This window comes from Macaca nemestrina, chromosome X, assembly GCF_043159975.1.
Source record: "Macaca nemestrina isolate mMacNem1 chromosome X, mMacNem.hap1, whole genome shotgun sequence".
NCBI classification, from domain to species: Eukaryota; Metazoa; Chordata; class Mammalia; order Primates; family Cercopithecidae; genus Macaca; species Macaca nemestrina.
The window spans coordinates 49113334-49128290 of record NC_092145.1 but is presented as its reverse complement, the minus strand read 5'-3'; positions in this window follow the sequence as shown (position 1 = coordinate 49128290).

The following is a 14957-nucleotide window of genomic DNA, read 5'->3' as shown; positions in this document are numbered from 1 at the left end:
TAGATAGATACATAGATTGATAGATAGATACATAGATACATAGATACATAGAAATAGAGATATCCTGATAAGGAAAGAATAAAACCATGAATCTGGTAATAGCCGAGTGTAAGAATCAATCCCCTCAACCCACAGCCTAGCAGAAGCAGCCCCCTTAAACCCATGCTATTGGAGAGCAGCCTCCCTGTTCCTGGAGACAAGCCAATAACTTCATCTAAGACACCTACCTCAAAAGAAATAGCTTGTGTTAATATCCAGCACTGATATTTTTAATTGCTTCCAACCCATGACAAAAGTAACATGTTACACAGCACAAGGAGCAAAATATAATCTCTAAACAGGTGGAAAACACCTTATATTTAGAAGGAAATACAGGAACTGGCTAATATGCATTAGCATCAACTAGGATAATATATGTTAGAACGGATTTTGAGATTGTAAAACTAGCAAGGAAAGGGAGCAGAATATGCAATCATAGGGGAGAACTTATTGGCATGGGATCACACACCTGTGATTCAGAGTTCACTGACTTGGAGCTGGCCTAATACACTGCTAGGGTGTCATCTTTAAGCCTTAACATGACAGCCCACCCAAACTTTCTTGCCAGAGTACTGAGGAATTGGTGAGAAGGTGAAATGAAGTGGCAGTATTAGAAGTGACTTACTGAGTGAGACAAGAGGACCTATCTCTGAACTACTTTCCCTAAGAGGGCAGAGAAGATATTCCGATAAGGAATGTGTTGATGAGGAGGAATACTGACATTTTTTAGAAGCTTGATGTTGGCTCTCCTCTGCAAACCATGGTTGGAAGTAAACTATGCTGCAATGGAGATTATAAGATTCTAAAATGGATGGTAGGGCTCAGGTGACAGCATAAAACCTCAGGGGCATGGTAGGTATCATTACCATAATGGAAAGCAAGGTCAGAGTGGAGTCTGGCTAACTTGACTGACAGAAATGTCAGAAGCTGTGACAATGCCTTATAGATAGTAGTATTCCAGGGCTAGATGTACAGACAGCTGGCTGTACAACTTCTTTCATACAAAAATAAAAGATGTGACTTTAGGAGGCTGAGGCGGGCGATCATAAGGTCAGGAGATCGAGACCATCTCAATTGTCCTGCTACTTAAGCCATATGACTCAGCACAACTGATAATGCTTAAGGTATCTATGGTGGTTAAGGATGAAGTATCTAGCCATTATACAGGTGCTATAACACAGAATTCTGAGGTTCTGAAGAAAACCCATATCTCCTGTAACGACTTGCCATTTAAAAACATACCCTCATATGCTATTAAGGCATAATAGAAATAGAGTGCCTAATCAAGAGATAGCAAGTGACATGAGCGGCCCATCATAAGTTGTACATTTAGATTCACCAAGTGATAAGGTCTGACAGGGTAAACAGCAATCCACCCCATGATGGAAATGCCATATATGAGATCCAGCATGAGAAGGTATCAATAAATCAGCAGATTACACAAAACCGCCATGACATTGACCATTGTTGCAACAATGCCCCCCTCAAAACACTTCTATGATCATGGGTTAGGAGGTTATCTATGACCAACTGACGGAAGAGGAAAATGTCAAGCTGAATGCACAGATGTCAGCACTACAGATAGCTGTAAATGTACTACTACTACACTTTAGCCTCAGTTGGAGTAGCCCTAAAGATTAGTGTCGAAGGAGAAACTCTTAGTTGGCAAAGCTGTGAACAGTACACCTGCTACTTCACTTTACAAAGGGACTAGTGGCTTGAAGTTATTTCCTGGACTGTGGAGAACAACGTGGCTGCTGTGTCTGAGTCTTGGAATGAGAAGGGCTGGAAACTGAAAAAAAAAAAAGAAAATCTGGATTAAAGGCACATAGATGGAATTACGGGAATGAAAACAAATCATATGTATCTCTGTGACTCAATATTAATAGCCATGCAAGAGAACTGACTGTAGAGAAGGCACTCAACAACCAAGTGGATCTAATGACTCATGCCATGAATGTCAAACAACTTCTTTCCTCAGTTATCTTATTTCTGGCACATAAATCCATGAATTGTCTTGGTGGCAGGGATTAAGCCTAAGCATGAGCTCAACAGCATTGGTTTGCTCTTGTCAAAGGTGATCAAGCTACTGCCACTGCTCAATGTATATCTTTGCAAGAGCAACATCTGACGCTGTGCCCTCAATTCTATACCTTCCTTCAAAGACACCATCCAGCTACTTGGATCCATGTTGAATGCACTGCACCCATAGTAGTTATTCATCCTAATAAAAGTGGATACCAACTTCTATCCTATAAGATCGAGCATGACCGGCCTGTAGTGATGTCTAAATTAATAGTACATCCTTGTTTGAATTTTCTTCTTTCCTTATTTCGCCACTAATTTTTCTCACTCTGACTTACTAAAACCACTTGCCAAATAAACTATTTGCATGCAAACTCTTGTATCAGGCTCTGTTTTATGGACACTTAGGCAATGATGAAAAACAATAATGATGTGTATATTTTAGAAAATATAAATAGGTACCACTGTATAGTAACATAATAAACATTTTAAACATTCATAAATGAAAGCTATTAAAAGTTAATAAGTTTTCCACTTCTGGATAAGACGAAGTATACACATTTCCACCCCATTCCCGCTACTAAAATCAATAACCTAGCTTTTCACCTTAGGAATCTAGAGAAAGTAGAGTAGATTAAATCTAAAATAAGCAGAAGAAGGAAAATAATTATTAGAGCAGAAATCCACAAAACTAAAAACAGGAAAAAATAGAATAAATTAGTAAAACCTAACGGTGTTTCTTTGAAAAGATTAATATATTTGGTAAGACATTAGCCAGTGTAACCAAAAAAAGGGGAAGAGAAAGAAAAGTCACAAATTATCAATAACAGAAATAAAACAGGAGACATCACTACTAACCCTATGGTTGTTAAGAATAATAAAATATTATCAACACCATTATCCACACAAATTTAATAATTTAAATGAAATGGACCAAGTCCTCAAATATTTTTAAAGAAAATATCATTTTATTTTATAATATTTCATTGAAATACACTTGATATTTTAATATGGAATTCACGTTTTTTACATGAAAAGCACTGATGTCAGATATTAAGCAACAATAATTTAAAATTTCAATGCATTTTTTCAGAAATATTAATTGAATTTTTTACCTCATTGATATAAACTGTTAGATTTTATTTTTAAGAAAATTTCTGAAAATTTAAAACAATGGCAGAGAAACTTTCTTATATATTATCCCTAATTTCAACAGTTTTTGCAAGAAAACAACCTGCAATTAAAAGATATAGTTGATGCATTATCTGTATGCAGTCTATATGTGTGTGAATAAAATCTCAGCATGCAATAAATCATTTGGGCAGCCGTCAGCAAGATCGTTCATCCACATTTTCCTGAAATTCCATTTTTGGGAGTATCCATTATTCAACAATTGAATTGTTTCTTAAAACAGACAGCCTTTTTTGGCTGTCTTCCTCACTGACACTGAGGGAGATTCTCTTAATACAGCCATCTACTCCTATGTGGAAGGCAGCTAGCATCATTGTATTCATGAACTGGCTGCTCTTGACCTATGACTCCATGCTGACTTAAGAGTTCCTGTATTCTAATATAAACTGTAGAAAAAGCAAGCACTTTATTTTGAGTCTTTTAGCTCCAAATAGTCATTTGTCCCAAACCAAGCAAGGTTTATCATCTTGCTTAATTGTAGAATAGTTTGAATTGGTTCCAATAATACAAATGTTGACTAGTAAGTCATTCCAAACTGCTAGAAGGAGTATATGGACCAGAATCTAGAATTTTGAAAATAGCTCACAGAAAAAGCCTTCATTTGGGGAAATATGACAATTAATATAGTTAAATACACACAATTAAAAAGTTAAAATCTGAAATGAATTGTTTTTCCTAACTTGAAATAAGATTTTTGTGAGAATAAATGTTAGAAAGTCCAATTTATTTAAAAAACTGAATGTGAAAACAAATGCTAAGGTCTTAACCCAGACCTACCTGCATTTTTACTTCGTAGAATAAGTCAACTGCACCTTATTTGTGATGACATTGACACATATTCTTTTTTTCACAGTAATGACTATTATAGTTGAAGTCTATCCTCCTGGATTTATGGGGGAAATGAGACCTCTTTCATAATTTCCCTTTCACTTTGCAGAAACTCCCTTAATAAAAATTATATTGCATTTCCTGTTTGATGGGACATTACCCACTTACCTGTCACTTAGTAAGTTAATGTTTTAATAGAGAGATAGACATTCATTCAAGATAATTAAAAATAAAAATTGTAATACATTATAAACATTTACAATGTTGATTTCAATATGTGATGTAGAAGTTTAAAAATTATTTAATGGAGACTGGGCACAGTGGGTTACGCCTGTAATCCCAGCACTTTGGGAGGCCGAGGGAGGCAGATCATGAGGTCAGGAGTTCAAGACCAACCTGACCAATACAGTGAAACCTCGTCTCTACTAAAAATACAAAAATTAGTCAGGCGTAGTGGTGCACACTTGTAGTCCCAGCTACTCGAGAGGCAGGAGAATCGCTTGAACCCGGGAGGCAGAGGTTGCAGTGAGCCGAGATCACACCACTGCATTCCAACCTGGGTGACAGAGTGAGACTCTGTCAAAAAAAAAAAAAAAAATTATTGGAATCACTGAAATTGTGGAGTAGGGAACTCCAAAGATCTATCAACCCACAGGGGCAATACAAATGCTAGCAAAAACTGTCAGAATCAACATTTTTTGGAACTTTAGAATTGAATCTCACACTGAATTGATTAGGTTTTATCATCAAAACAACTTGGCAATAATGAAGCCAATATTTTGCCCATGTACCCCCCTTTCATCATATATCATTCAATTGCTGCTACGGTCTTTGGCAACAACCATGTACTATGTTCTGGGAACATAATTTGGCATAGGATAATTGTCTTAAACTCTGGAAGTTGCTTCTCCTTTTTTACTCATACCCACGAAGAGCTTTCTAGAATACCAGCTTCAGGACTATAGAGATTTTTACTTTTGTTCTGTTCCATCTATAGTGCCTTGAACAGTGCCCGGCACATAAGAGGTACCCAGTAAGTATTTGTTGAAAGAATTGAATGAATGAGTAGTATAGTAGTATAGATGTCAAATCTCTTGAATGCTGCTCTTTCTTGCATGTGGAAAAAAGGTAAAATTCCTGTGATTTCTGAGACCTTAAAAGCACTATCCAATTCCAATAGAACACATCTCAGAATGTAGCTGCTAAAGCAAGCTCTGCACCATCCAAGCATCAGGAAAACTTTTGGCCAAAAGTAAATAGAAAAAAAGATACGGTGCAATACTTTAAGATTTTTTTGGGTTTTAACTTAATTTCACACAAAAGCAGAATAATTTTATTAATTTTTGGAATTTATTTATTGGAAATTCATAAGGAAAAAGAGCTTTTTTTTCCAAATTTGGAGCATCTCCATATTGTTGCCATTTTATTATTGGTCTATCTAAATGTGATCTTATAATCTTAGAACCTCTAACGTACCACACTGAGAAGCATAGCTGGACATAGGATGGGAAGTAGAACAGGGAGTAAACTTACAGCAAGACATTGAGACTACAGAGACAGCAAGACTATGCTTGTAAATGGATAGTCTGCTGCTAGAGATGTGGGAAATCTTGCTTCTGAGAGTGTGGAGAAGTGGCTAGATGAAGTTCACAGTCAATTCAGGACTGTAGTGCCAGAAACACAAGGCTCAACAGACAAGTAGGAAAGTTTAAATATGCTGGATAGGAAGAAAAGTTACCTCTAATTAGATCTGGTGACAGGAGGTTGCAGCTACACACTTGGTTTACCAAAAACTTAATTAATGGTTAAGATATGTGTTAAAATAGCAAAAACCTGGTGGAACATTGGAATGAGAGTGGGATGGAGATCCTCCATGTTCCTTACTGCTTGTTTCACTGTTGAAGGAAACTGATTTCAGAGCAACACTCCTAATCTCTCTCCCAACTTTCCTTCCTTAGGAAGAATGATTGAAGTGCTTGGTGAACTTTAGGAGAAAAAATTAAATATGACTGGATTAGACCCTTCTTTTGTTTTTGGCTGTCTGCAAGGAGGATTCATTCTGGTTTTCTCTATGCCATAATTTAAAATGGACCTGTCCTGTGCATCTGAAAGATGGTGAAAGCAGTGATTTTCTAGCAGTGCCAGAGACGGGATAAGTAAATCTGTTTAGTTCAGGGAGCAAGTATTTGCAAGCATTTTGGGTATAGATTATTAGCAATAAAGCCAAAATTTTTATGTCTATCTCTCTGTCACTCAAGTTTTATTTTTTAGTCAATTCTGACCTAGGGAACACAGAAGTATTTAGCAAATCTCTGTTGTATTAATCTCAGAAAGAAAAAAAAAAGGTAGTTTAAATTTCATGAGTTTTCCAGAAGGGCTTAATATAAATATAAATAATAAGCATGAAGAGAAATGTGAGAAATACAATTTTGTGGATTATTACTTTTTAGAAACTTTGGGGGATATTTCAGACAAAGTTTGAAATATAAAAATCACTCTACTGGACATGAGAGCATATTCCTCTTTCTGTGGGATTTCCCTTGAGAGGCTTTTGTCAGTTCTATTCTTTAACGAGCAAGATGAAACAATTAGTCTGAGATACTTCTAATCCCAAAGTGTACTTCAAAAGCAATTATCTTCAGATGTATTTACATATCATTTAATATAAATCTGCCGTTGTATTAAAAGGGAACATTCAATTTTATTTGGGATTTTAGGATACAAAGAAGTATTAAATGAGAAGTTTAAAAAAATCTTTCTCTAAATTTGGAAAGTTTGTAGTGAGTTACTGGCACAGACTGACATAAAATAATAAAAACATTTTGCTTCTGGATTGAGAGTCCAGCTAAAAAATATGTGGTTGAACTACTTAGTATAATAAAATGTGAGGATTTTGTTTTTAATGCAAGGGAGAGTTTTATGTGGCACATTTGTGATAAACAGAATTCTTCCATTGTATTACTGGGACTGTTCATTGAATAATGGAGAGTATTTTACATATCTTTACTTGCCAGGGTTTCTGTCATCTAATGCCAGCCTTGGTTACTGGCTCCTGCGTATGCGCAACACTGATATTTCATTCTCTTTGGAAAGAAGGCATTGGTTTGTTGGTTGTGTGTGTGTTTGTGAGATAAAAGTAGTGGTAGAAATGTTTTGAAATTAGAATATCAGTTCTGATTCCAGGTAATATAAAATAAAGACACTTCATTCATCTCTGCCGCTGACTACAACATAAAACTTGAATAGAATGCATGGAGCAGTTATGTAAGGACTCTGAAATGTAAATAGCAGAAGGCAATTTGGGAAAGAACGCCCACATTCAAAGTATCCTGAACTGGCAGCGAGTTTAATGTTTTCTTGTTTTGGCATCCTCCAACTCAAATGTAATGTACTCGGAAACCGAGAAGTGAGCCTTGTGGCACAGAAAATGAGAACTCCAGAGAACGCCATCTAGTTCTGGCTCAAGGAATTGCAAATGCCTAATATTTGAAGAGAGCGCAGATAATCTCCCTTTTTCTTTCCTTCTTTGATACATACCTCACACCATATATGAAAAATTTTGACAAAATGCATCACCAAATTAAATGTAAAACCTGAGACTGCACAACATCTAAAAGAAAAGATAGGCCAAAGTTTTCTTAGGTGTAACACTAAAAGCAAGATTCAAAACAGAAAAAATAAACAAACTGGACATGATAAAAATTAAAGCTATCTTCCTCAAGAGATATGGTTAAGAGAATGTAAAGACAAGCTGCAGAGAGAAAATACTTTTCAATCAGGTATCAGATAAAGGACGTATATCCAGAATATATTTTAAAAACCTCAGAACTCAATATGAAGATCAAAACCCTAGCATAAAATAATATCTAAAAATTCAATAATAAGATAAACAACACAACATAAAATGAGAAAATTTTCAACAATCATTTTGTTAAAGAAGATATACACAATAAGTTAGCACATCAAAAGATGCCTAACATCATTAATTACTAAGGAAATGCAAATTAAAACCAAACTAGTTCAACGATTATGGAAGACAGTGTGGCGATTCCTCAAGGATCCAGAACTAGAAATACCATTTGACCCAGTGATCCCATTACTGGGTATATACCCAAAGAATTATAAATCATGCTACTATAAAGACACATGCACACATATGTTTATTGTGGCACTATTCACAATAGCAAAGACTTGGAACCAACCCAAATGTCCGTCAATGATAGACTGGATTAAGAAAATGTGGCACATATACACCATAGAATACTATGCAGCCATAAAAAAGGATGAGTTCATGTCCTTTGTAGGGACATGGATGAAGCTGGAAACCAACATTCTGAGCAAACTATCGCAAGGACAGTAAACCAAATACCACATGTTGTCACTCATAGGTGGGAATTTAACAATGAGACCACTTGGACACAGGAAGGAGAACATCACACACCGGGGCCTGTCATGGGGTGTGGGGGGAGGAGGGAGGGATAGCATTAGAAGATATACTTAATGTAAATGACAAGTTAATGGGTGCAGCACACCAACATGGCACATGTATACGTATGTAACAAACCTGCACATTGTGCACATGTACCCTAGAACTTAAAGTATAATAAAAAAGAAAAATAAAAAGAAATAAAATAAAATTAAAAAATAAAACCACAATGAATTAACACAGTGCACTTATCAAAATGAGTAAAATTAAAGGATTGACAATGCCAAGTTCTGGTGAGGATATGGAAAAACTAGAACTCTCATACACTGCTGGTGGGAAAAATTTGTGCACAAACGTGCATAGCAACTTCACTTAAATTAGCCAAATACTGTAAATTGGGAAGAACCCAAATGTCTATTAAGAAGTAGATGAATAAAATACAAACTTTGATATAGCTACATGTATCCAGTTAGCTAACTATCATCCATCAATATATCTGATTAATTCAAATGAATTGTTGGTGTATATTACAACATAGGTGAATCTCGAAATAATTATTATGAGTGAAAGAAGCCACACAAAATAAAGTAGCTACTATATGATTATATTAATATGACATCACAGTAAATGCAAAATGTGTAGGTATCTGGGGAAGAAGACAGGAGTTTCAGGGACTAGAAATAGTAAGACAATACAAAGACGAATGAGGAAACTTCTGGGAATGATTGAAATATTCACTATTTTGAGTGTGCTGATAGTTTCATGGGTTTATACCTGTGTCAAAAACTACATTATGTAATTTAAATACATACAGTTTATTGTATGTCAGTTATATCCACTTAAAGCCATTTAATAAAGTAATGAAAAATACATACCATGCAAATACTCAGCAAAAGAATGCTAGAGTGAATATATTAACATCTGAAAACTTAGATTTCAGAACAAAAAAAAATTAACAAGTATAAAGACAGACATAACAATAGTAAAGGATAAATTGATCAAGAAGATCTAAAAATCCTAAATGGATATGTGCCTAACAACTAAGCTTTAAAATATATTTAGCAAAAAGCAAAAATTAAATGAGAAATGGAAAATATACAGTTATAGTTGGAGATTTTGTTAAGATTATCTTAATTAATAGAATAAAGAGTTTAAGCTTGAAGCAGATCTAGACAAAACTATTAACTAACTGATCTGATTAATACTTATAGAGCACTCCACCCAACAACTTGCATAATAAACATTTTTTCAAGTGCACATGGGTCATTTACCAAGATAGACCCTATTTGGACCACTAAACAAACATCAACAAAATTAAAATAATTAAAATTGTACAAAGTACCTACTGTGACCAAAACAGAATCAAACTAGAAATACATTATAGAAATATATTTCACAATCCTCATCATTTCAGAATTAAGCAGTACTCATAAATAACTCAATATGTCAAAGGGGAAGACATAAGAGAATTAGAAAATGTATTAAAGGAAAAAAAATGAAACATAACAATTCTTGTTTTTTGAGATGCTTCTAAAGCAATACTTAGAGGGAAATATATAGCATTACATTTTCAGAATAACAAAGAATAAAGATTTCAAATCAATGATCTAAGCTTCCACATTAAGAAACTAGAAAAAGAAGAGCAAATTGTACCTACAGAAAAAAGAGGGATGAAATAGTAAAAGTAAGAGCAGAAGTAAAAGTAAGAACTGAAAAGCAGAGAATCAATAAAGAAAATGAATGAATTCACAAGCTTACTGTTTTAAAAGGTACAAAAAAAAACTATAAGGAAAAAACAAATTACCAATTATAAAATTAAGGGTTTAACATCACTACAGGTACTACAGGCATTAAAAATATAATAAGGGAATATTATTTAAAAGTTTATGCTAACAAATTTAACAACATTAATGATATGAACTAATTCCTTTAAAGAAACTACCAAAGATCACTCGAAAAGGAATTTATAGCCTTCATAGTTCTATACTTACTAAAGAAATTATATTCATAGTAAATATCTTTCCAACAATAAAAACTACAGATCCCGATATCTTCACTGGGGAATTCTATGAAATATTTATGGTATAAATATTACTAATTCTATAGAAATATTTCTGTAAAACAGAAAAGAAAGTATTAGTTTACATCTTATTTTATGAGAACAGAATTTCATTGAAGACATACAGACAACATTAAAATAAATGAAAACTACAGACCAATAACTCTTACTAATGTAGATGCAAATATCCTTAAGAAAATATCAAGTGCAATTATTTAAAGGACGTATAAAATGATAATATATTATCAAAGATAAGAACTACCCAAGAATCCAAACTTGCTCAAACATTTAAAAATCAATTAATACAATTTACTATACCCATATATATACAAGGGAATATCAACCAATACATAAGAAGCATTTCACAAAATTCAACATCCATTTGTGATAAAATCTTCAATCTCTTGAAATAAAAAGGGACTTCCTCCAACTTGTAATGGTTAGTGATATAAAATGATAGAAGACTGAGTGCTTTTCTCCTAAGTTTGGGAGCTACACAAGGATGTCTGCTCTCACCAAATATATTTAACATAATACTGGTGTTCCCAGATATTGCAATAAGGAAAACAAAAAAAGATTAAAAAACAAAGATTTGAACGGAAGAAATAAAACTCTCTTTATTTTCTATGTCATGACTCCTTATGCAGACAATGCCAAAGAGCTTATTAAACAGCTATTCTGTCTAATAAATTGAGTTTAGCAAGATTTCAGGATATAAGGAAAATATACAAAAATCAATGATATTTTTATATACCAGCAATAAAAATTGGACATTGAAATGAACAATAAGTAATTTAACAAGTGCATCAAAAGATGAAATACTTAGGCATAAATCTAACAAATTATTTGCAAGACTTCTATGCCAAAAAGTACAAAATCTTGCAGAAGGAAGTCAAAGACCCGAATAAAAAAGAATTATAATGTGTTCACAGATTATAACTCCATGAGAGGAGTTATCATTGGAATTCTAAAAATTTCTAAAATGTCCCAGACTGGATCCATTGATACTTAGATCAAAATTGTTATCAAACACCTGTTGTTATCAAATACCCATTGTTAATCAAAATTCCAATAGGCTTTTTCTCTAGAAATGGGAGTACTGATTCTAGAAGGTTTATGAATTCCATAATTTGAATGTTTGTGCCCTCAAACCTCATGTTGAATTTGATCCCCAATGTTGACAGAGGGGGGCCTAATGGGAAGTGTTCTGGTCATCAGGATAGATCCCTCATTAATAGATTAATACTCTCCCTGGGAGAGGGGGTAAGTGAATTATCACTCCTATTAGTTTCTGAGAGAGATGGTTGTTAAAAAGAGCCTGGCACCTCCTTCCCCTCTCTCTTGCGTCCTATCTCACTATGTGCCTTCCATTATGAGTGGAAACAGCCTGAGGTCCTTACCAGATGCAAATGCTCAAACATTAACTTTTCCAGACATCAGAATCATGAGCCAAATAAACCCTTTTCTTTATAAATTACCCAGCCTCAGGTATTCCTTTATAGTAACAGTAAACAAACTAAGAAAATGGAAAAGCAAAGAACGTAGAATAGCCGAAACAATTTTGAAAGTGAACAAACTTGGAGGACTCACTGTATCTGTGATTATATAAAGCTACAATAATCAAGACAATGTGCTATTGGCAAAAATATAGGCACGTAGAACAATGGAACAAAAGAGCGCATCCAGAAATATAACTGTACACATAATGTCAGTCGTTGTTCATCAAAGATACCAAGACAATTCAAGAAAGAAAAGATAGTCGTTTCAATAAATGGTGCTTGAACATCTTATGTGTGGAAAAGAAGTGACCCTTGACCTATACCTACCTTACATAAAAAATTAACTTGAATTTATGAGTGCAGGGACTTTATGGGAAATCTCTACACTTTCCATTCAATTTTACTTTAAATCTAAAACTGCTCAAAAAAAGTGTGTATATATACATTTATAAAACTTTAAATATTTTAAATTAACTTCAAAGGGATCATAGACCTAAGTATAACAGGAAAACTATAACGTTGCTAGGGGAAGACAAAGGTGTATATCATAGCGAACTTTGTTTAGGTAAAGATTTTAAAAATGGGACACAAAAATCAGGAATGATAAAAAGAAACAAAGTAAATTATATTTCATCAAAGCCAATTATTTTAAGTTTATTTTTTCAATAGACACAACTGAGAAAATGAAAAGGCAGGACACAAACTGGGATAAACTTTGGCAAAGCATATGTCCACACACACACACACACACACACACACACACACACTCACACACACATAACTCAATTACAAGAAGACAACATCCCAATAGTAGCTTTAGAAAAGATTTGAGTAGACACTTCACCGAAGAAGATATAAAAATTGCAAAAAAACACATGTTGTGGCAGCATAAATGACTTACCACTTTAGTCCTATTAGAATAGTTAAAAATCAAAGAAACTAACAATGGCAAATGATGATGAGGATTCAGAGCAACAGAAACTCTCATTTATTGCTGGTGGCAGTGTGAAATCGTACATCCAAAGTCACTTTGGAAAGCAGTTTGGCAGTTCTTTAAAGAATAATCATAAACTAAATACTTCTTTGTTTTTAATGTGGTATGTGTGAGTTTTCTAGCACTTCTTAAATCCACTGCTTGATGCCTTTTATCCTTTGTGGAAAGTTCTTGAACACATATCCTACAAATAATGCATTTTCCAAATTCTCTCTCCCCTCTCCGTTTCACACTCTAATTACATATCTCTTAATTTTTTGTCCTGTAAATCACTCATTAACTCTTCCACATTTTCCAACTTTGTTGTCACTCCATGTTGCTGTTCGGATTATAGCTTACCTCTCTTTCAAATTGCTTTTATACCACTTACTGTGTCTAAGCTGCTATTGAATAAAATCCTTGGGTACATTATTTAAAAAATCATTTTAGGTATTTCATTTCAAAAAATTTTCTTCTGGGATAAAGAACATTCTTTTGGATCAGTTTTAATTTTTTTAGTTCTATCAGACTTTGCTCTCCAAATTTAAAGCTATGTGTTTGATACATAAATTTTCATATCTAAAAATTCTTTGAACCAATATGAGATAGCCCTCAAAGAACTTTCGAGAATGGTTGGTCTTAAATTGCATTTGGTCGGGTATAATTTATTACTGCTGTGGTGTGTCTATTCACTTATGTTCAATATATCATTTTATATCCCCTAAGAGACTTTATAAAGTAAATTTTTAGGTGCCTACTGAGAATTCCAAGATCTGCAGTAGGCAAGCTGGAGACCCAGAAAAATCAATGGTATAGTTCTTTTTTCTTTTTTTTTTTTTTTTTTTTTTTTTTTTTGGTGAATTTACTTCATGGGTATTTTCTTTTCTTTTCTTTTCTTTTTTTTATTATACTTTAAGTTCTAGGGTACCTGTGCATAACGTGCAGGTTTGTTACATATGTATACTTGTGCCATGTTGCTGTGCTGCACCCATCAACTCGTCAGCACCCATCAACTCGTCATTTACACATCAGGTATAACTCCCAATGCAATCCCTCCCCCCACCCCCCTCCCCGTGATAGGCCCCGGTGTGTGATGTTCCCCTTCCCGAGTCCAAGTGATCTCATTGTTCAGTTCCCACCTATGAGTGAGAACATGCAGTGTTTGGTTTTCTGTTCTTGTGATAGTTTGCTGAGAATGATGGTTTCCAGCTGCATCCATGTCCCTACAAAGGTCACGAACTCATCCTTTTAGGGATGCCCTCTCTCACCACTCATATTCAACATAGTGTTGGAAGTTCTGGCTAGGGCAATCAGGCAAGAGAAAGAAATCAAGGGTATTCAGTTAGGAAAAGAAGAAGTCAAATTGTCCCTGTTTGCAGATGACATGATTGTATATTTAGAAAACCCCATTGTCTCAGACCAAAATCTCCTTAAGCTGATAAGCAACTTCAGCAAAGTCTCAGGATACAAAATTAATGTGCAAAAATCACAAGCATTCGTATACACCAGTAACAGACAAACAGAGAGCCAAATCATGAATGAACTTCCATTCACAATTGCTTCAAAGACAATAAAATACCTAGGAATCCAACTTACAAGGGATGTAAAGGACCTCTTCAAGGAGAACTACAAACCACTGCTCAGTGAAATAAAAGAAGACACAAACAAATGGAAGAACATACCATGCTCATGGATAGGAAGAATCAATATTGTGAAAATGGCCATACTGCCCAAGGTAATTTATAGATTCAATGCCATCCCCATCAAGCTACCAATGAGTTTCTTTACAGAATTGGAAAAAACTGCTTTAAAGTTCATATGGAACCAAAAAAGAGCTCGCATCTCCAAGACAGTCCTAAATCAAAAGAACAAAGCTGGAGGCATCACGCTACCTGACTTCAAACTATACTACAAGGC